Source organism: Euprymna scolopes, chromosome 43, assembly GCF_053919585.1.
Source record: "Euprymna scolopes isolate OS-2025 chromosome 43, ASM5391958v1, whole genome shotgun sequence".
In the NCBI taxonomy this organism is placed as follows: domain Eukaryota; kingdom Metazoa; phylum Mollusca; class Cephalopoda; order Sepiida; family Sepiolidae; genus Euprymna; species Euprymna scolopes.
In genome coordinates this window covers 13,781,219-13,805,981 of record NC_136524.1, presented here as the reverse complement: position 1 = coordinate 13,805,981, position 24,763 = coordinate 13,781,219, and the positions used below count along the sequence as shown (strand labels likewise).

Here is a 24,763-nt window from a genome sequence, read left to right as displayed (position 1 = left end):
TTCAGATTTTTTACTGTAAAATATGTACAAAATGTCAATGCTGTGACCAGGATTCGAACCTAGGTTAGCACGGCCACAACGTGGGGTCCTAACCTCTAGACGATCACGGCTAACACTGACGTCTGTCGCTCTTGGCAGAAAGACACATGACTACTGTCAAACTATTGAAAAATAAGGAGGAAACTTGAAATTCTCACGCATGCGCAAAAATACACTATAGCAACCATTGTTAAATGCAGCTGAATCTCTTCGCTCGCTAAGAAAAGTAGATCAGACCAGTTCTTCTAAGAACTCACCAAACGCCAAAGGAAATAAGTTAAATTAACCGCAAAAGAAACTGCAAGAAAGTCATCTTCTAAGAACTCACTGGAAGCTGACCAAAAAGAATCAAAATCCAAGCCCTAGCCACAAAAATAACTAGATATTGTGGCTACTATACACAATCTACTAATAAAAACAAGTAAGTTTTCTAAAATAAACTACAATAAATTAACCAAGTAACCTCACACTCTCACTGATTAGGACTTCATATAAAGATAACAACTACACTGTTGGTGTATATACCGTTCCACACTTTAACTATTGGTGACGGGGCAGTATCTAGCAATACACATGAAAAAATTGAAGTAGCTTGAAATATTTCAATATTGGTATGCTTGATAAGCTAAGAAAGAATCTTTTAAATTTTTTAAATCTGATTGAAATTAAGGAAGTTATGGCTATTTTTGTGCCTCACACGTTTGGATATTTTTCCCTCTTTACGACCATATGCGTTTCGTCACATTTTTTACACTACTTTTTCAGTAAAAATGTCATATCTTTGTTAAAACACAAGACTAAGAAATGAAATTTACCATATAAGTGTATTTTTGTACAAGGAATCAGAATATGCAACTAAAAATCTCCCAAAGTTTATGGTTTCCAAATAATCTGCAGTAAATGTGCATAAATATGCAGCAATTCCTTAAAAATGCCATGTATCCATAAACAGAAAAGAAGTTGAATTGTAATGTGCTTTATGTACAAAAAACTTAAATCTAAACATAAGACCATTTAAAAATGAATATATTGCAATATTTCTTTGGTATTATTGTAGATTAACACCTTCTGTTTAACCCCACTCAACTCCTTCTGACCACCCCTCCAAAATGTGATTCTACCTTTTTAGGGAATTATGTATAAAATGCCATGAAAAACTTTAATGAAAGATAAACAAATTATTTTAGAATTGAATGTAAAATAATTTCCTATTACAGGTCATTCTAGCATTTTAGGGCAGTTAACTGTTTTTTTTTTTTCTATGGGAAAATATGCATGCTTTTTTTTTTTTTAAGATGATTATGTGTAGTTTTAAGAGGGTTTCTATGCAATGAGAATATGGGGAGGGTTGCCATTCGGACTTTGAATTAATTGTAGGGCTAAGGAAAATTATGTGTGAACATACTGAAAACTTGACAGAGACAAAGCTAACAAAAACAATATTAGAGGGGGGAGCGGTTAGTTTCTCAAAAATTTAATGTAAAATAATTCACCATTTCCTGGCCATTCTAGCATTTTAGGACACTTAACCAATTTATTTTTATGTGTATTTTTCTTTAAGGAAAGATCTATTTTTTGTTTGTTTGTTTTAGATGCTTGTATGTGGCTTACAGAGGTATTTTGTTGGGGGGGGCTTGCCACTCGAACTTAGTGTTATTGTTAGGGTTAAAGAGTGTTTTAGGAGGAGACTTGCCACACATAATTTGGATTAGAGGTGAAGTTAAGAGAGCTTTTTTTCAAAGAGAGCGTTCAAAAATTTGTTGATTTCTATTTTCGAGGTTGAAGGTGTTAATTCCATAGGCCGTTTATACTACGCTGGAGCAGGTTGTAAAAATATCTTTCGCTTAATAAGTAGAATGAAAAAATAACGAAATAAAAAGCTTCCTAATTGTAGTTTGATGTGTCTCCTAACTGCTTTTAAAATTTCAAGAATATTGATATAGATTTTGAGGGTTTGTATTACTATACACATAGATTCGAAAAAGTTGTCAAAAAAACAAATATATAACAAATAAATGTTATCAAAAGCAAGTTACTTTTCTACCTAACTGGATAATTTTTTAGTGTTTTTATTTAATATAACATGTTTATTCAGCTTGAAAACAGTGTTTACCGATGTTTTGGAAAATTTAAAATGGCGCCCGACTCTCTTGAAACGGTAAGTTTGGGGAGAAGAGTTAAAAATAAAAAAGTAGACAACATACTGCTAGAAACTCGCTCAATATATGTTACCGTGACATAGACTGACATATATTCGGTGAGTTTTTAACAGTATTTTGTATAGTTTCTTTTTTTTTTAACTCCTTTTCTCAAACTTACCGTGTCAAAGAAAGTCGGGCCGGGCACCATTTTTAATTTTCCAATACATCGGTAAACACTGTACGTTTTTCGAGCTGAATAAACATGTTACATTAAATAAAAACACTAGAAAATTATCCAGTTAGGTAGAAAAGTAACTTATCTTGCCTTTGATAAAATTTATTTGTTATATATTTGTTTTTTGACAAATTTTTCGAATCTATGTATAAACGAGATTTTGATACTTATATTGATTTTGAAAAAAAACATTTGTGGCTGTTCGCAGTAAAACATTGTTTTAATTCGTTGTTCAAAACTAATTTAAAGAATAAAAGTGCATGCAAGCTATATATCTACAAAAGTTTATTTTGTTTTTTTAACCATGTTTTTAAATTTGACGAGCAATGTGAGAAATTGCAACAGATTCATAATGCTGAATTGGTTGGGATTGTTGTTATTATACATTCTGAAAACCGAATAGTTCTAAACTAATGTTATTCTGATAACAAAATAGCTCTCATTAAACATATAAGAACATTTATATTCATATTTTCATGTTTTTCTTAATTCGTTCTGGAATAAAAATTAAAGAACGCGTGTTTATACTGTGCTATCGCTGATTCTACAGGCTGGAGCTGCTGCTGCTTCTAGTAATACTAACTTCATTTGACCAAATTCGAGAAATAGAAACAATTTTTTTTCGGGTAGGTCCTTTTAAATTATCAATTACCGCGGTCCTACTCAACATAAAATAATACTTTTAATTGATAAAGATAGTAAAAAGATTGATTTACTTACTACTGGATGTCCGAAGAATTTTTTTTTCAAAATGTTCGATACTCGCCATATTAAAGTTTTATTTTTAACACGACAAAAAAAGAAATGGTCAAAAATATTTCGGACACTTGACAGTATTAAGATTAACACCTCTTCTAATTGGTTCCCAAATCTCATGACGAAATTCTTCATACAATCATGGTACGGACCTTTAGAAAACAGGGGGGGTCATTACAAAACGTTACCAAAAACACTATTTTATGATGTTCACATTTTTATCACTTTATTTTCTTAAAACTCTTAAAATATATAATGTACATTCATATTTATTAATTCATTTGAAAGTATATTCATTTCCGAACAAAACAGTAGTAATTTGAAGACTTGAAGTGCTTTGGTTTAAAAAATATGGCTATTTTAGTAGAACTACCTTGAAATCTGTGATTATCCAAAGCGTTTTTTCGTCCGTGTATATTACTACAGTATCTCAATTCTCCGAGAGTTGTCTTGCTATAAGATAAGTGATATTATAGTAAGATACACGTAAGTGTTATATGTTTACATTTAATAAAAAATGCCAAAGTCAGCACGTAGTAAAAAAGCTCAGAGAAATATAGACTATGAAAAAAACAAAGTCAAGGTATTATCTGAGCAAAAAGAATACTATCAGAAAAATGCTGAAATAATATAAATTAAGTATCATGCAAATCCTGAGGCAAAGAAGGCTGCCTCACGTGCTGACTCAAAAGCATGGTATAACAGGGATTCTGAGGAGAAAAAAGCTGCCTCACGTGCTCTTTATAACAAAGAACCAGAAAAAAAGAAGGCTGCCTCACGTGCTCTTTATAACAAAGAACCAGAAAAAAAGAAGGCTGCCTCATGTGCTGACTCAAAAGCACGGTATAACAGGGATTCTGAGGAGAAAAAAGCTGCCTCACGTGCTCTTTATAACAAAGAACCAGAAAAAAAGAAGGCTGCCTCACATGCTCTTTATAACAAAGAACCAGAAAAAAAGAAGGCTGCCTCACGTGCTCTTTATAACAAAGAACCAGAAAAAAAGAAGGCTGCCTCATGTGCTGACTCAAAAGCACGGTATAACAGGGATTCCGAGGGGGAAAAAAGCTGCCTCATGCACAAACTATTATAAAAAGACCTAAAACCCAGCAGGAAGCGACCTGCTACTAATGGAGGCGGCAATGAGCCGCCTCCTAAAAAAGACAATACTATCATGAATGTAAATTTAAAAATAAGACTGTAAGTAAAAATACTAATTAACAAGAATAAAAAAGCATTGGAAATGCAAAAGGATATAGGGATGGTATGCCAAAAAGTATACAAAAAAGATAGCTATGAATAGCTAGGCACATGGAAATAGAATTGAATCCAAAGTATAGCCCTATAGCTTTGTACAACCGTAATGATGGCACGGAATGAAGATTGGAGAAAAGCTGTAGGGCTATACTTTGGATGCAATTCTATTTCCATGTGCCTAGCCATTCATAGCTATCTTGTTTGTATACTTTTTGGCATACCATCCCTATATCCTTTTGCATTTCCAATGCTTTTTTATTCTTTATAACATTGATTTGTCTATAGATGGCTTATAAATATAACATATATATATAAATATAACATTGATGTGTCTATAGATGGCTTATTAATATACATATAACATTGATGTGTCTATAAATGGCTTATTAATATAAATATAACATTGATGTGTCTATAGATGGTTTATTAATATACATATAACATTGATGTGTCTATTGATGGCTTATTAATATACATATAACATTGATGTGTCTATAGATGGCTTATTAATATACATATAACATTGATTTGTCTATAGATGGCTTATTAATATACATATAACATTGATTTGTCTATAGATGGCTTATTAATATAAATATAACATTGATGTGTCTATAGATGGCTTATTAATATACATATAACATTGATGTGTCTATTGATGGCTTATTAATATACATATAACATTGATTTGTATATAGATGGCTTATTAATATACATATAACATTGATTTGTCTATAGATGGCTTATTAATATACATATAACATTGATTTGTCTATAGATGGCTTATTAATATACATATAACATTGATTTGTCTATAGATGGCTTATTAATATACATATAACATTGATTTGTCTATAGATGGCTTATTAATATACATATAACATTGATTTGTCTATAGATGGCTTATTAATATACATATAACATTGATTTGTCTATTGATGGCTTATTAATATACATATAACATTGATTTGTCTATAGATGACTTATTAATATACATATAACATTGATTTGTCTATAGATGGCTTATTAATATACATATAACATTGATTTGTCTATAGATGGCTTATTAATATACATATAACATTGATTTGTCTATAGATGGCTTATTAATATAAATATAACATTGATGTGTCTATAGATGGCTTATTAATATACATATAACATTGATGTGTCTATTGATGGCTTATTAATATACATATAACATTGATTTGTATATAGATGGCTTATTAATATACATATAACATTGATTTGTCTATAGATGGCTTATTAATATACATATAACATTGATTTGTCTATAGATGGCTTATTAATATACATATAACATTGATTTGTCTATAGATGGCTTATTAATATACATATAACATTGATTTGTCTATAGATGGCTTATTAATATACATATAACATTGATTTGTCTATAGATGGCTTATTAATATACATATAACATTGATTTGTCTATTGATGGCTTATTAATATACATATAACATTGATTTGTCTATAGATGACTTATTAATATACATATAACATTGATTTGTCTATAGATGGCTTATTAATATACATATAACATTGATTTGTCTATAGATGGCTTATTAATATACATATAACATTGATGTGTCTATAGATGGCTTATTAATATACATATAACATTGATGTGTCTATAGATGGCTTATTAATATACATATAACATTGATTTGTCTATAGATGGCTTATTAATATACATATAACATTGATTTGTCTATAGATGGCTTATTAATATACATATAACATTGATGTGTCTATAGATGGCTTATTAATATACATATAACATTGATGTGTCTATAGATGGCTTATTAATATACATATAACATTGATTTGTCTATAGATGGCTTATTAATATAAATATAACATTGATGTGTCTATAGATGGCTTATTAATATACATATAACATTGATGTGTCTATTGATGGCTTATTAATATACATATAACATTGATTTGTCTATAGATGGCTTATTAATATAAATATAACATTGATGTCTCTATGGATGGCTTATTAATATACATAAAACATTGATTTTCATATGAAGATAGTGATAGTTGTGAAAAGGTCGAATGGCCGAGATAGAGAATAAACAGCGAAGATTACGATTGAAGTCAGGAGGTTGAACAGATATTTTTAAAAATCTTATTTTCAGTCTTTTCATTTATCAAAATATAAGGAATGTTATATTCATAAGATTCCTTATAATTTGAACTTAAAAAAGGGGAACTCATTTTTAAACTTCTTTTAAAATAAATCTTTAATCCACTGAAATAATTTTGAAAACTTCTATTGTAGTAAGATCTTGGGAATGTGGTGTTGCATAATTTTGCAGACAATGTTATTTTAGCTTTTTCATTTTGTATGCAGTGTGACATCTAGAATTATAATGACTACGGATGAGATTATGTGATACTGTTTTCATGTAAACTAATTATATATATAGAACATAGTTTGTTTGTTTGTTTTTTTTACTTTTTTATGAAAATCATTCCAGATAAGGCATGGAGCCACATAATGTAAGGAGCTAAAAAAATTACTGCAAGATAAAAAAAACTAGTCAGCAGAAACTGTATTAGATAAATAGATTCTGACATAGAAAACCATAATTTACTAATAATCAACCCTTTATCACTCCAGGAATGTGAGGACTAAAGTACACAATAAGGAGAGAGAGTTACAAGACTGACAAAAGGAAACCTAAAACATGAAATAAATACAAAGAAATAAAATGCTAAACAATAATGTTTAAAATACAAATCAAACGTACAAATAATAAATATTGCTGAATTTATGAAAGTCCCATGCTAAAAAAAAAATCTAATTATATTGAAATAAAATAAATACTTAATAACACGTTCCAGGCCATTGGTTGTTGCGAGACTGTTAGTGTTTACAGAGGCACGTTTGAACCAAAATCAAACACATATCTGATGAAGAGCTCTTTCTTGAAGTATTATAGAACACAGATATTCCATTAGACCATCTGATGCAGATAATCACAATGCAAATATAAATGTGTGTATGAAATGTATAAATATATACACATGTATTTGTAGTTGTATTAATAAAACTATTCTTCATCTGCTTCAGTTTGTGTCTTTCGATTACCTTTGCATTCTATTGCCTTCTACATATTACATTTTTTTTTTTTCATTTTTTTGTTAATATTATTGGAAAGGAATTATCTTATCTGCTTAATGACAAAAAGATCTTATTTGAAGAAAACTTTTGTCTTGAAGTAGAAATGATAGCAGTATTGTTTGGGTTTTGATCGAAAATAGCCAGCCTACTGAGCGAAATAAGAGGTTTCTTAATTGGTTGGAGTTATTAATTCATTTTGTCAATGAGGATAATGAATTTGTGGGTTATTTGTTGATAGTTGATTCTCGATTGTTGAGTGCTGAAGAAATATTTCTTGATAGGTTGGGTTATACCTGCGGATTGTCTTTGATTGTTGAGAACCCTTGATGATAGATGATACATAATTTCTCAGGCATATTATTCTATGATGTGTTTGGTGTTTTGTGCAATGCGAAGTCATTGTCATAAAGGATCAGAGAGATCATGTGATATCCATTTACAAAACTATTCAACAAATTGTGTTATGTTTTATGCGAAACCTGTGATTAGTTGTCGGATTGTATTAGGCATGTTTGCATCAACAGCAGTTTCCGACACGCTAGAAACTAACCCTTTTCGTCATTTCTTTTTGTTTATCTTACGGACTGTAGTGTCCATTTCTGAATCATGAACGCCATCACTTGGTGCATGTGGCCCTGTCGGTGGGGCATTAGAATATACTGACTGCCTCCCTGCAGAGGGTAAAAGTCCATCAATAGAGCCACTTGTTGGCTGTGAGTGGCGACCCATGACACCTTGGAATGAAATCCTGGTGATTGAAGGTCTTGGAGGACGAGTTCATGAGCCTCCTCTCTCAACACATCACTTTGGCCCTTACCTTGGTTGGATAGGCAGTCAGAGAGCCCAATCCGATCAATCGGCTGGTCAGGACAAGCGCTATGTCTACTATTAATGGTTTAAACTAAATAAACTGAGGATTTTAAAACTATTAAAAGAAATCCTCTCACAAATAAAAACACAGAAACTAACAAACTTTCACCCCCAAAGCAGACGTTTGAAGGCGCTGGCTAGGGGTCAATCAGCAATTCTGACATGGCTGTGAACACAACTTTTTTCACTCTAGATTTGGGTAGTGAAACAAATTTAACGACAGATGCTCGGTATTTTCCACTTGACTGAGTATACTGCCTGTGTAGCTCTGACTCTGTCAAGGCAAATGGGTTTCCCCCTTGACAAGTCCCAATATGGGGCTCTAAGGTGGGTGGGGAATACAGGCAAAGATAGTCTTATCCATATTTATGTCAAAACAAAACAAACAAAAAAATGCTCCTTATCAGACTCTGAAAGCGAAGAAAATTCAGATTTCCCCAAGTACAGTCATTGGATGAAACTCCGGTCAAAATTGGTAAAAAAAAACAACATAGGATGGCAACCTATTAATGGAAATTGAAACAATAAGCCAAAGCCTAAACTTAGAAAATATGAAAACTTTTCATAACATTAGCATTAAAGTCACCCCACACAAAATCAATCCAAAGGAATCAACCGAAGCCGGGAACTATCACTTGCTTCACCAGAAGAAATCCAGAACGAACTGAGCAAACAAGGAGTCATTAACGATAAAAGAATCTATATAAAGAGAAACTCAGAGAAAATACCAACCAATACTTACATTATCACATTTAACACTCCCCAAAATTCCACCTAAAATTAAAATTGGTTATACCATAGAACCAGTTGAAATATACATCCCAGATCCTCCGAGATGTTTCAGCTGTCAAAAATTCGGTCACCATAGAGATGCCTGCAGAGGTCATCCCACGTGCGCTAAATGTGGCTCTAAAGAAGTAAGTCACAATGAACAAGAATGTCGCGAATCCAAATGTACAAACTTCCAAGGCGAGCATCCTGCCTATTCTAAAAACTGTGAATGATGGAAAATTGAAAAAGAAATCTTAGCCATAAAACATAACGAAATATATCTTACTTAGAAGCGAAGACAATAGTGGAAGGACTCATAAGAAATAAAACATATGTGAAAATGACAGAAAAAACAAATCCCACCAATCAGCCTGATAAATACAACAAACTTATTGAAAAATTGGTACATTTAGAACCAAATGAATTGCTTAACTTCCAAAAAAAAACTAAAAATACAACACTTTCAAAAACTAAAAAATCGAAACTAGTAAAGAACCCAATAAAGTATTTGTCTCCTCCCAAACCCAAATCTCACATCTTAAATGCCAATGTTCTCGAGAACAAATTTTCTTAATATTAAATAATAAACCAGCAAAGCAAAAAATAAAAATACTCCCTAAAAATTTAACAGAACCTGATGAAATGGAGACTGAATATCCAAGTCAACAAACAGAAACCCCAAAACAAGAAACTTATCGAACACCATCAAAACAAAAGAAAAAACAAAACAGATATAAGATCCCGTTCAAACTCCAGATCTCATACTAATTCCAGTTCCAGATCCACCCCCCCAAAAAACAAAAAAACAAAAGACCAAACAGAAGACAAGCCAAAAACAGAAGAAAAAAAACAAAGCTAATTGAAAACCCTCAACAACTTACACTTAATCCATAGCTTATATCAACATCAATACTATAATCCCATAATCTAATCGAATATCTAATAAAAAAATTTTTTTTAAATGACCACAAAGGATCATAACCTCACCACCAATGACCTATAAACCAGTATTTCTTCAGTGGAACATCAGGCAAATTTCAATGAATTGAACCTTCTCATTGCCTCTTTTCACCCAGCAGTCATATACCTACAAGAAACTTACAGGAAAATTCAGAACACATTATATATCAAACAATACACAACCTATGACTACATACACAAACAAGGAATCCATCCTAATTAACAATAATATTATTCAACGTGAAACCAAACTGAATACAACACTACAATCTGTTGCAGTAATCATCAGCCTAAGAAAACTGCTAACAATCTGCTCCCTATACCTGCCACCTAATGAAAACTTCAATAAAACAGACAAACTTATTGATTCAACAACTTCCTAAACCTTTTATTCTCATGAGTGACTAATAGCCACAATGAACTATGGGGAAACAAACAAACAAGCAAAAGAGGTAAAATTATCTAAAATTTTCTAGATGAAAACCAATTATGTCTATTTAACAACGGAACAAACATCTATCGTCACCCTAGCTCCTGAACACTCTCAGCTACTGACCTCACTATATCCGAACATAGCATCTTTACAGAATATGAATGGAAAGTATATCACAAGACCTGTGGAAGTGATCACTTCCCGATCATCCTAGAAGCTCAAGAACCAGAGAATGATACTAAAACACCCCGATGGAACTTGCATAAGGCCAACTGGGAAGATTTTTAAAAAATGTGCCAAACAAACCTAGTGCAAGAAGCTAATTCAAGAAAAGATGACATCATCCACTTCACCAACACTCTAAATATTATAACTGAGAAAACTATTCCTAAAAGCCTCCCATCAACAAGATACAACAAGCCTTGGTATAATAAAGATTGCAAAGAAGCGCTCAGAGCCAGACTCAAAAATTTAATAGCCAACCAACTAAAGAAAATTTAGAAAATTACAAAAAAAATAGAGCCAAAGCTCGCAGTACCATTAAGCAAGCTAAGCAATCAACATGGTGAACTTATGTCAGCCAACTAAATTGAAACGCCAAACCTCAGGAAATATGGGACAAAACAAAATTACTGGGAAATACACTAAACAAGCTAATAAACATCTCCATAACAATATCAAAATCACTAACAAAGAAAAAATAGCCGAACTCTTATCAGAAAACTTTGCCAAAAGTTCCTCACCAATTAATAGGAACAAAGAATTCAAAGTCATCAAAAACTAAGCAGAACAACAAAAAATCCGTTTTTACTCAGACAACACTGAATACTACAATCAAATCCTTACTATGTACAAATTAGAAGAATCTCTCAAAAACACCCATAATTCAACAGCCAGACTCTATGAACTCCCTCATGTTTTCCTAAAAGAATTGCCAATGAAATCAAAAGAATACCTACTCAAAATTTTCAATGATATATGGATCCATGAAAACCTCCCTGACACTTGGAGACACACCATTATAATTCCCATACCTAAACCTTCAAAAGACCCCTCAGATGTAATAAACTACCATCCCATTGCACTTACAAGCTGCATCTGCAAAGCCCTCGAGCGAATGATCAATAGGAGACTAACCTGGTATCTAGAAAGAAATCTCTGAACACCAAGAAGGCTTCCAAAAGGGCAGAAGCCCTATTGACCACATCATAAATCTGGAAACCTATATTAGAAAAGCCTTCATCCACCCTTAAAGAACATGTGGTAACAGTTTTCTTCAACATAGAAAAAGTCTTTGATACTACTTAGAAGTACGGAATATTAAAAGACCTGAATGAACTAGGTCTAAAAGTTTATCAAAAACTATTTGAGTGACAGAACTTTCCAAATAAGACTAGGAAACATTCTATTAAAGTCCCAAAAACAGGAATTTGGAGTTCCCCAAGGTGGAATTCTTTCAGTCACACTTTTTAATGTGAAAATAAACAATATAACTAATAACACTTCTGCCAACATAGAAAAATGCATCCTGACCCTGGGCTAAAAATTAACAACAATAAACTGAGTTACAAATCACTACAAATATCTTGGAATCACCTTTGACAAAAAATTCATCTTCATACTCCACATAAAATACTTAAGAAAAAAATGCAACTAGAGGATACAATTTGTGAGAACTATAGCTCATACAAACTGGGGAGCTGATCGCAAAACAATTCTAAAACTCTACCAAACACTGATAAGATCTAAGTTGGACTATGGCTGCTTTATCTACGGCTCAACAAGAAAATCCTATATCAGAACTCAACACAATTCACCACCAAGGACTCCAACTAGCACTTGGAACATTTTCCACTACACTAGTCGAGAGTCTCTATGCAGAAACGAATGAACCTGCACTTGAAATGAGACAGACAAAATTAGCCCTACAATACTATACAAAACTTGCATCTAACATCTCAAGCCCTATATACCAGAGTCTCTCACCCCCAACACCAAACCCTATACCCCAAAAAAAATCAAACCTTATGGTCTCCACATGAAAGAAATAAAAAAACAAAGCCAAAATTAACATCTCACAAATCCACAAAGCTTCTACACTCAAACATCCACCCTGGCTTTCCAACAATTCTGTAAACCCACCCGAACATCCAAACATACTACTATACTATTAAATCTGTCTAAACACCTCAAATCCAACACAATTAAACCCATCTTTATGGAAAAAATACACAACATCCTTCATGACTATCCAGATTATGAACACATTTATACTGACGGAGCTAAAACCAAAGAAAAAGTCAGAAGCTCTGCTATTTATCGACAAAGAAAAATCCAAAAACGCCTACCTGATAGGTCTTCTATCTTTAGTGCTGAAGCCTCAGGAATAAACCTGGCCCTTAATATTATAGGTGCTGATCAAGCAAACAAGTTTAGAATATTTTTGGACTCTTTATCAGTTCTAACTTCGTTAAAAGAAAAGAACACTTACAATCCGCTTATAACAAACTTATTAAACAAACTTGATTTTTTTAATACTCAAAAACAAATCATCCTATGCCATATTGGCATCCTAGGAAACACAAAAGCTGACCTAGCTGCTAAAAAGTCACTAAATCTGGAAATACTCAACATAAAAATCCCCTACACTGACTTAAAACCAACCCTAACCCTATACTTCTAAACAAAATGGCAACAACAATGGAACACGTATACAAAAAACAAGCTACAAGAAATCGAACCCACACTTGGAGAATGGAGTCCCAAACCAAACTAAACAGAAAAGAAGAGGTGATCATTACAACAGGGCACACAAATATCACCCATTCATTCCTATTAAAAGGAGAAAACCCACCTGAATGCTTACCTTGCCAAGAAAACTACACCATTAAACATTTTCTAGTAAACTGCATCGACCTAGCTCCCTTACACCAAAATCACTACAGCACTAACAACATTAAAGATCTCTTTGAGAATATAAATGAAAAAAAAATCTATATTACTTGAAAGCGGTAAATCTCTTCTCCAAAATATAAATCTACCTTATGAAAAAAAAAAAATTTTTTTTTCAACCCAAAATCCTTTACTAAACTTCCTAATATCACCTTGACATATTGGAAAATAAAGAATACCTACTCTACTAAGACAAACCCCAATAAAAAAAAAAAAAATAAATAAAAAAAAACATTTCTGTATGACCAATAAACCGAACAACCAACCAACCGGAATGATGTTGCAGCTATATTATTCTACTTTTCAAATTCTTAAAGAATAATATGATGCCTTCTTGTTGTTTTGGTTAGAAGAAAACTGATATCTGTTCTGATACTACACTTCATCTTTTTTGTCCTCAATTATTGACAAAGAGGTATTTCTAGACTGGATTGATTTTTATTTTATTTTTTTTCCCAACCCAGAATACATCTTTTTGAGAAACTAGATATTATTAAAATATATTAAAAAACAACAATTAGCTTACATTAAGATAACATATACCAAACCTGGAAGAAAATTTAGAGTTTATATCATTTATTTTAGCATATCTATATAAATAAACATGAGACAATTTTACATGTGTAATTCTCGCATCAATGTAATTTTGATAATTGTACATGGAATCATTTTTATTGTTAATTATTTATTATTGAAATAAAAGTGCAATATATAAAAAAATTTATTCTAATGTAAAAAATAATTTAATTACAAAATTCACAAAGTGTATTGCGATTTCTCCATAAACAAGTTAGGCATTTAAATAATTGAAAAAATTAAAAAAAAAAAAGAATGAATTAGCTCATAAGCCTTCAAAATTTCAAAGGAATTTGAAATCAATTCAAACTGTTCAACAGAAAGTCAGTTAAAGTAGCTTTAGATGTAGAACAGTTGAGGTAGCAAGGTCAGTTCAAGTAAAACATGAAAGGAAGTGATAAGGATGCACTTAAGGGATAAATAAATACCTGGCCAGAAGTAAGTTAGTTTAATTTCTCTAAAGTACATGCAACATGTAAAACCGAGTACTTAAGCGAGTATGCCCCCCCTCCCCCGCCGCTACTATTACAATAAAATTAACAAATCTATTCCACAACTGCATTTTCAATCTCAAATACCATAAACTATTTGATCAGAATTAAAAATCATAAAACCTTTTGGCCTCTGTATGAAACCACTAGTGGAAAACACAGGTATCCCAATTTTCAACACCCGTGATATCATTCAACTAAGTCTTCCACTTTAGCTACTGAAGCAGCTTGTGGTTATCCTTGAACTAAACCAGTTCCTAAAAAAACAAAACTCATCCATTAACTTATCAATAAAAACTCTTCAATATTCAGGAAAAATATCCAAACCATTTACACATTTGGCTCCAAAGACAGCAATAGAACTGGATGTGGAGCAGTATCCAATAATATTACTTTACAGAAACAACTATCAGACTAGGCTTCAAATTTTAGTGCCAAAGCTACAACCATAGACTTGTCTCTAGATTTCATTTCTAACATTACTCATGGAAAATATATATTTTCAGACTCTCTATTAGTACCTGAATCCTTAAAGAATTCAAACTTAAATGATGCATTACTCATCAATCTGTTACAAAGAATAAATACTCTCTCTCAAAACAAAAACTTCAGATTCTGCTGAAATTTGAATTTCAAGGAAATGAAACGGCTGACATAACCACCAAAAACTTGCTAAAACTTAATATAAGTAATATGAAAATTCTACACACCGACTACAAACCACTAATAAATAATATCATTATGAAAAAATGGCAAGATGATCGAAACACATATCAAAACAACAAACTGTAAAATTGAACCCATACTTAAAGAATAGATACCAAGGTTCAGAAAATCACACAAGAAGGAAATGGTTTTATCCTGTTTTTGCATAGGATACCCCCCCCCCACACACACACACACACGCGCGCGTAACCCATTCCCACCTTCTGGAAAATGAAGATTTTTAGAATGCTTTTACAAATTTCAACATGAAAGAATTATTTGAAAAAATGAACACTAACATAATTTTAGCTTTCCTGAATGAAAGTAAACCTGTACAAGAAACTATAACTTGATTCAATAAATGATCCAAAGAACATTTTTTTTTTTCTGGCATTACTCAAGAAGAACTGCTACACTCTGGAATTCCATTCCAGATTCCTGCTTCCCTAACAGTATTGACGTGCAGAAGTTCAAGTGCAACGTGAACCGACATCTTGCTGCCCAAATCCCTACATAGTGCCCCAGTAGTTGCTGTCCCTGATAGTAGCCCCTACACCAAAGTGGCAATGTGCCTTGTTTGGGGTGAAAATGTAATTAAAAAAAAAAGATAAGGCATGAAGCCACTTCATTTAAGGAGATACAAACATGAAAGCTGATTACTGCAAAAATAGGAGATGCCTATTAATCTTAATCTTAAAAAGACCAAGGTTGTAGGTAGAAAGAAAATAGTGAGTAGGAAGAGAGGTCCACAGCTTAGCAGTCCTTGGAAAGAAGTTACTGGAATAGGAAGCTGTATTACAATGAGGTATTAAAACAACAAATTGGTGGAAATCTTCAGACCAATAAGTCAAACGAGCTGGAACAAAGGAAGCAGGGAATAAACCAGACAATTCTAAGGAACACATTCCATGATAGTATTTGTAGAAAAGACTGAGACTAGCAACATCATGTCCGTCAAGAAAGAGGTTGTAATGAATAAGAAAGTGTCGGCCAATCAAATTACAGATACATTTCTGCAATTTATCAAGAACTTTCAAACACAGTTTCACTAATCGGAATATGACAACAGCACTCCATACATGGTCTGATAGCAGATTTAATGGATTTGATATATGAACTCCAAGAAAGATTTGATGAGAAAGAAAAACCAGAAAGTTTTAGTCAATTTTTCATCAAGAGTCATCAAGTCATTTATAAAAATCTCAGGAAGAAAAAGGACATGCCTGCAATTGAAGAACAATTGCTGAGTCTTAACAGGATTAAACAAAACAAGTCATTTCTTACCCCAATCTATAACTGAACCTAGATCAACTTGTAGATCAACTGCATATTTCAACTGATCTGAGAAAGATGATTGAGAAGCAATACCAGAATACAGGGTGGTGTTATCAGCATAAATATTAATTTTCTAAACAATATTCTCTGGAAAGTCATTTATATATACAGTGTTATAAAGAACCCTGAGGAACACCAGCATTGATTAGAAAAGAAAATAGAGACACAATCCAGTTCCACAAAAGCTTCAATCAGAAAGAAAATACTTAATAATGTCAAGAACTTCATCACAAATACCATAACCTTGGTGTTTATGAAGAAGACCAGAATGCCACATTCTGTCAAATGCTTTCAAAATGTCAAGCACAATGGCCTTATCCTCTCTTGAATTATTCATAAACTAACAGATGCTCAGTTACAACAGTTAATAGATCAGCTGTTGAATGAAAACCATACTGAACATCACAAAAGAGGCCCAGACTTTCCAGAAAATGATCAAGCCTACTGTTGACCAACTTCTTAAAAATATTCAGGATGATATTTAGTTGGCTCAGACCAATGATCAGTATTTTTAAAGATAGGGACAACAAGCAAGGAAAACAGGACTGAGACAGATTGAATAATTTCAAGAGGATAGAAGAAAGTTCAGGTGCACAAGGTTTGAGACAACAACAGGAATCAAATCAGGATGGAAGCCTTAGATTGGTCAAGATGTGCAAGATTTCTAGCAACCATCTTTGGAGTAATAATTACAGAATCAAGAATCTGATCAATTTTCAAATGAAAATCAGGAAGAACAACACCAGAATCATCAACATCAATTGTCAGCAAAAAAGACAAGCGAAAAGATCAGTCTTATCCTTAGAAGATGAAATGATTTGGAGACAATTAAAAAAAAAAAAAAGGAGGAATAGCAGACTTGGTATTATTAATAACACTATTATAGATTCTTGAAAAATTATGAGAACTGACCTTTTATGATAAGATATGAATCCTTTTAGAATAGCTAGACTTAGTCTCAGAAATTGCTCTTTTGCAGGTATTGCTAGCTCTTATATAGGATTGTCTAAAAGCCTTAGAACCACCCTGATGATATTGATTGATGCAATGATTATAATGGACAATGGCAGAAGCACAAACAGATGAAAATTTGGGAGGAGAATGAGGTTTGGATTAAAACTGACGATGAGGAAGGAAGGTGTCAATTCCAACAAGAAGCCAGTCAGTAACCTCCTTTGCAGCAGTATTTGAAGACATACAAAAATAGGATCCCATGGGACATCACATAGAACACTGTAAAGTTCATCCCAATTGAGCCTCATGTAGTTAAACACCTTTTCATGGAAAGGACAATCAATTGAAGACTCAACAACAGCATGATCAGAAGAACCCAATGGAGGAGAAGAGAAAATAGAACATGATTCAGGAATAGAAGTGAGAAAAAAATCAAGTAAAGATGGTTGATGAAGGTCATTATCAGGAAAATGTGTAGGGAAGGTGACAATTTGAACAAGTCATGAGACACAGAAAAGTTAAAACAGAACTCACCAGCAAGAGCTGTGTGATTAGAGTGGGGAAGTCAGTCAGAATGGTGAGCATTAAAGTCACAAAGACGAAGATATAGTTTGACAGATGAACATGTAATGCATTAATAATATTGTTGGATGTAATAGCATCAACAACAGAGCAGTCATTGTCAGAAGGGAAAAAGGACAAATAGGAAGTGAAGTGCAGTAAAAACAACCTCAAACAGATAAAAAGAAATCCATGAGATTCACGGGACACATACAATGAAATATAGTAAGACCATGCAAATGTGTGTGGAAAAGTTTAAATGGACAAAAGGCAAATAACTTGCTTTAACGAATAATTACAGAAAAGAAAACCTATTTCAGTAAATGATTTGGCATCAAATGATCCACAGTAATTAGTATGCGTCACCAACCAACCAGCATGTAAAACATGTTAAATTACTAATGCCCACCAAGCATAAAAATACTTTGGCTATATTGAGATTTCAAGGTAGTTCTACTGAAATATTTATAATAAAGTCTCCCCAGAATAATTCTGCTTCTTCTGATTGGATGATCTCTGGCTATTCCTATATTCCGGAATAACGTTATTAGCATGTTAAACGACTGGTAATGTACCATTCAAACATGGCGTCTCAATGATACCTACTTTTGCCCTATGAGTAAATTGCTCACTTGCTCAATTTGTACATTTGTTTCAGTAATTAATTATACTTTTTACACACATAGTTACTGAGTTTGTTTTTTTTTGTTTTGTTTTTTTTTTAGGTAATTAATTTGGAGAAAAATATATTAAATCAATTAAACATTTTTAAATCAAGAAAAAGGCTTCTCAATCCCACATAGTGTGCAGTAAACAAGTCCGTTTATTTTTCTCTGAATTAGAATAAAAAATAATCGCTTGAATAACTCATACATTGAAGAAGAAATTTATAATAAAAAGACCTTGCATGGAGACAATAATGAAAGGACAATAATAATAAGGGACATATTTAACACAAAAAAAAACTCAGTTTTGAGTTTTTTACAGAAAAAAATAATTCTGTATACAATCTTTATGATTGAAAATTAAAAATAGTCTTTGAAAGATCGAGAAAACTGACAGGGAAAAAAGCTTGCCAAATTCTATGCAGTGTCCTTTTTTCTTCTTAGGTGGCAAACCATATTGATTCTTCCATCATCTGAATGCAGGTTAAAAAATGAGTGCAATCATCCCAACCCCCTGTACTCCAACTCTTTCATCATTTACATCAAGTAATAATAAAATAATAACATGTGAGGAACAGAAAAAATTTTATTTTCTTATTTTTAAAATTGAAAAAGCACAAAAATACCTTAAATAATTGAAATTTGATATAAAATGACATCAACAAAAATCATACTTCATAAATACATATTATAACTAAAATAGTACATATTATAACTATTAAGTATATATTATAAGTAAATGTAAATGGATTCAGAAGATTTTAAATTGAAAAAATGCTACAAAAGAAAAGCAAAGGGAAAATTACTTCCAAAAAAAAAGAAGAGAACAAGTTAACATAAACAAAAGAAATCTCTTTAAGCAAAGCAACCATGAAAAATAAAATAAGCCATTTCTTTCAGTCAAATTCAATATGAATATGCATCTTTGTGTGATTGGAAGTGTCATCATTCTGTGTGAGTAAGATGATTGATGCTGTCAACAGGCATATTTGTCATTATAAATGTAAACTAAAAAATTTACCTTCTAGACAAATGGTAAGAATGTCTGAAGCACACTTTTTAATCAAAATCGTTTGAATTTTGATTTGAAGTAAAAAAATATGGAACTACATGAAAAAGGCGGAAAATACTGGAATACAGTATCACATACAGTATTCCAACAAGGCTTTACTCTTAGAATTCAGGTGTACAGCATGCATCTTTTATTATGAAAAACACTGTCAGAGAATTTGAGGAACTGGCTGCTTGTATTATCAATGATAGGCAAAACTATAATTAGAAACTGAACTATTCCATGAGTGACTGTGCAGCAAATGAAAAGAAATGTCAAGTCAACTTCAATAATGTGTAGAAAAAGAAAACACCAGCTGAAACTTTACCATTTACTGCATGGTTTATGTACTTTTAGGATTTCATCAGTATGGTCATGAAAGATCGTTTGAACTGTAGGAGGTACTTTTTTAAGATAGTGTTCCTCTTGGTCGAGATGCTCATCCCCTTTTCAAATTTTGGAAAAAAAGAAAATATGACAAGAATAGTAAGGATGACATCAAAGCTACTTGGACCAAATGTGGATGAAAGGAATAGCATTGACTACAGATCAAGAAATCGAATATCAGTTATTGGTGCCTATTGAGATAATCGCTTTAATGGAATATTGTTTGGTGCATGTTGAACAACAATAATCCAAATGTAAAAAGTATGCTTTCGACCTCAAGGATTCCAGAATTATTACCATATTTCAAGCTGTCTCATAAAAATCATGGAACTATATTGATGCCTTACAATAAGCCACAAAATAAATTATATGGAATTATTTTTATATATACAATCAATTTTTTTTTTATTACTGTGCCATTAAAATGCTTTGGATAATCACAGATTTCAAGGGATTTCTGCTAAAATAGTCATATTTTAAAAGCCAAAGCACTTTAATTCTTCAAAATACCACCATTTTGTTCAGAAATGAATATACTTTCAAATGAATTAGTAAATAACATACATTATATATTTTAAGAGTTTTAAGCAAATAAAGTGATAAAAATGTGAACATCATAAAACGGCATTTTCGGTAAGATTTTGTAACGACCCCCCCCCCCCCGATTTGTAAACACGCATACTGTGATTCTGTAAAGAACTTTTTAATGAAATTTGGAAATTATCCAAAAGAGATGTCATTTTTAATAATTTCGAGTGTCCGAAATTCATTTGACCACTCGTTTTTTGTTGTGTTAAAAAAAGATTTCAAAATGGTGAGTATTGAAAATTTTGAAAAAAATTTCTTCAGACACTCACTATTAAATAAAACAATCTTTTTACTATATTTATTCGTTAAAAAGATGATTGAACAGTGTTTTCTCTAGTGATACGTAGCAATTTAAAAACATACCATCCGAAAAAATTGTTATGAATTCTGTAGTATTAGTGATATCAGCAGCAGCGATAACATTGGCGTAAACAGATTTTTGTTTTTGTTGTTCATTTTTATTCCAGATCGATTTTTTTTCTTTTTAATTGAAAATCTGGTTATAAAAAAAATTTCTTACATGTTTAGTTAGAGCTATTTTGTTATCAACCATACAAATATTTTAAAAAATTGGGTAGTAGTAAATTTTAAAATATTTGAACAAGAATTATTATCGAATGGAAACTAATCTACCCGAAAAATAAAATTTAAAAAAAAAAAAATCAATATTTGAATATTTGTAGGAGTTGCTCAGTAAAAAAATAAAAACGGTAGAAAAAAACATGAAATGTAATTAAAAATCAAAATAACATTAATTCAAAATTTTTAACAATTTGTCAGCTTTAACAAAAACTTGTTTCTTTTTTTATATTTAAATAGAATTTAAATACTTGATAAGCAAGCATCATGTTTTCTGTTAGAGGGCATTACTTTTTTAAATAACATTTATTTTTGTCTGTTTGTCATAATTCTTGTAAAGTTTGACAATGGGTATCAAACACCCTCTTAAAAAAACAAAAAAAACTTGTTTAATTCTATGTCTAATCCTAGGTATGAGTGGCAAGCCTCCTCCTAAAATCTTTAGCCTTAACAATAATGCTAAGTACAAGTGGCAGAGCTCCCCACTAAACAAACTTCTTCTGTGAGCTCATATAAGTGTAAAAAAAAAAAATTAATTAATGATTAATCTCCCATAAAAAAATAAATTGGTCAACTGTCCTAAAATGCTAGGATGGTCTGGTGAATTATTTTACATTTATGTGAAACCAACCCCCACTCTAAATTCTAAAATTCTTTTTGTTTTGTTTCTATCAAGTCTTCAGGATATTCACACAATTTTCCTTAGCCCTATCATTAACCCAAAGTCAGAGTGGCAACCTCCCCACCTTCTCATAATTGCACAGACCCTCTTAAAACCACGCATAATTGCCTTTTAGAAAACAAACAAACAAACACCCAGGATCTATCTATCATAAGAAAAGGGGGGGGGGGTAACTCCCCTAAAACACTCAAATGATTCAAAATGGGAAATCATTTTACATTAAATTCTAAAATAATTTTTGCTTATCTTTTATTAAAGTTTTTCAAGTTGTTCACATGCAAATGTCTATAAAGGTAGAATCACATATTTTGGAGAGGTGGTCAGATGGGGAGGGGTAACAGAAGGTATTAATCTACAATAATACCAAAGAAATAGTGCAATATATTCATTTTTAACCAATCCTAGATTTCGATTTCAGTTTTTGGCACATGAAATGCATTACAATTCAAGTTCTCTAACTTCTTTTCTTTTAATGAATACATGGCATTTTTAAGCAATTGTAGCATATTTATGTGCATTTACTGCAGATTATTTGGAAACCATTAATTTCTAGAGATTTTCAGTAGCATATTCAGATTCCTTGCACAAAAATACACTTATATGGCAAATTTCATTGCTTAGTCTTGTGTTTTAACAAAGATATAACATTTTTACTGAAAAAGTAGTGTAAAAAATGTGACGAAACGCATATGGTCTTAAAGAGGGGAAAATATCCAAACATGCAGGGCATAAAAATAGTCATGACTTCCTTGATTTTAATTGGATTTTAAAAATTTAAATATATTCTTTCTTAGCTCATCAAGCTCTTTCTATATATACCAGTATTGAAATATTTTAAGCCATTTAACTTTTTTCATGTGTATTGCTAATTACTGTGTGTCAGTAAAATTGCTTTTGAAAGAAAATTGACCCTTTGAAATCCATCAATCAGATCATCACCTTCTCCAGGTAGTTTAGCCAATAATGAACCTGATTGAACAAGCAACAATAACAGTTCTTCATCCATTTGTTTCTCCAGGGTTTTTTTTATTTTTTTTTATTCAATTTTCACCCCAAACAAGGCACAGTGCCACTTTGAAGCAGGGGGCTACTATTAGGGAATTAATTAGCGGGGTCATTATGAAGGGAGATAAGTAGAAAGATGTTTGTTAACATTACACTTGAACTTCTGCATATCATTGCAGTTGGGAAAGCAGAATCCTGGAAGGGAGTTCCAAAGACCCGCAGTTCTGGGGAAGAAACTATTGGAGTAAAAGGCTTTCTTGCACCTAGGGATCTCTACTGTAAAGGGATGAGACTTAGTAGCTTGTCGGGTTTGTCGGGGGTAGTTACGTCGGGGAGGTACAAGTGTTTGCAGTTCGTCAGAGCATTCACCATTAAAGTATTTGTAGAACAGGCAGAGGGATGCAACATCTCGTCGATGGGACAGAGGTTGAAGCCTAGATGACAGTTCAGGACCTATCAGGTTGGCGACTCTTTTTTGAACCCTGTCCAGGAGCGAGAGACAAGCAGCAGATGCACCAGCCCAGATGTGACAACAGTACTCCATACATGGGCGAATGGTTGCCTTATAGAGGTATAGGATACTGGCAGGCGTAAGTAGTTTTCTAGCACGGTAGAGGGAGCCAACCTTCCTTGCAGCAGCCTTGGCAATGCTCTCAATGTATCTATTCCAGTTCATATTCCCTGTAAACGTTAGGCCGAGGAGTTTAAAAGAAGTACTTTCAGGCAATGTGTTCTTGGCCATTGCTATTGGTGGTAGAGAAGGTTTCTTGTAGTTATTGAAGGAAACAAGCTTAGTCTTAGCAGCATTGAATGAGACCAACCATTTTTGTCCCCATTCCACTACTAGTGTTTCTGCCATTTTCTTGGATATGTGTTCATTTGTTTTCCCCTCATATCTGTTATAGAGAGTGGTGTCATCGGCAAATATACCCATCTCCGAAACAATATTATCAGGGAGGTCGTTTATGAATATCAGGAACAATAGAGGTCCAAGGATAGACCCCTGAGGCACTCCCGCATTTATGTCATATTGTTTGGATGTACGTCCGTCAAGGACAACTTTGATTTTTCTATTACTTAAGAAGGATTTAATTATGTTATGAATTCTTCCAGTGATTCCATATGATCTAATTTTCCTTAGAAGACCATCATGCCATACCCTGTCAAAAGCCTTAGATATATCAAGGGCCACCGCTCTACCCTCCCCTGTTTTATCCAATGAACGGTATATACGTTCAGAAACTACAGTTAAGATATCTGCTGTTGAACGGGCTTGCCTGAATCCATATTGTTTGTCAGTCAGGAGTTTAGCAGCTGTTAGGTGCTGGACTAGGACTTGATTAACTAAGGACTCAAATATTTTGGCGAAAAGCGGGAGGAGGCTAATGGGGCGATAATTTAGTGGGTCAGTTCTTTCACCAGAATTCTTGAAGACTGGTACCACAGAGGCGGTTTTCCAGCAGTTTTAAATGGTTTTCTCAGTTGGATATTACAGAGATTGAAATAAAATTTATTTTATCTGTTGGTGATGCACCAACACCTGTGTTAGGTTGTACATTGTATATTTTAAAATAATATATGGAAGTTGAAGAAAAGTTTGTTAGCTTTGGCAATAA

General features: G+C 32.4%; 1 protein-coding gene across 5 annotated transcripts in view; it reads left to right on the top strand.

Moving 5' to 3' along the window:
• Positions 1 to 24,763, top strand: part of LOC145268199 (putative tRNA(His) guanylyltransferase) — a 108,974-nt gene that overhangs the window by 43,725 nt on the left and 40,486 nt on the right. The window lies entirely within an intron of this gene.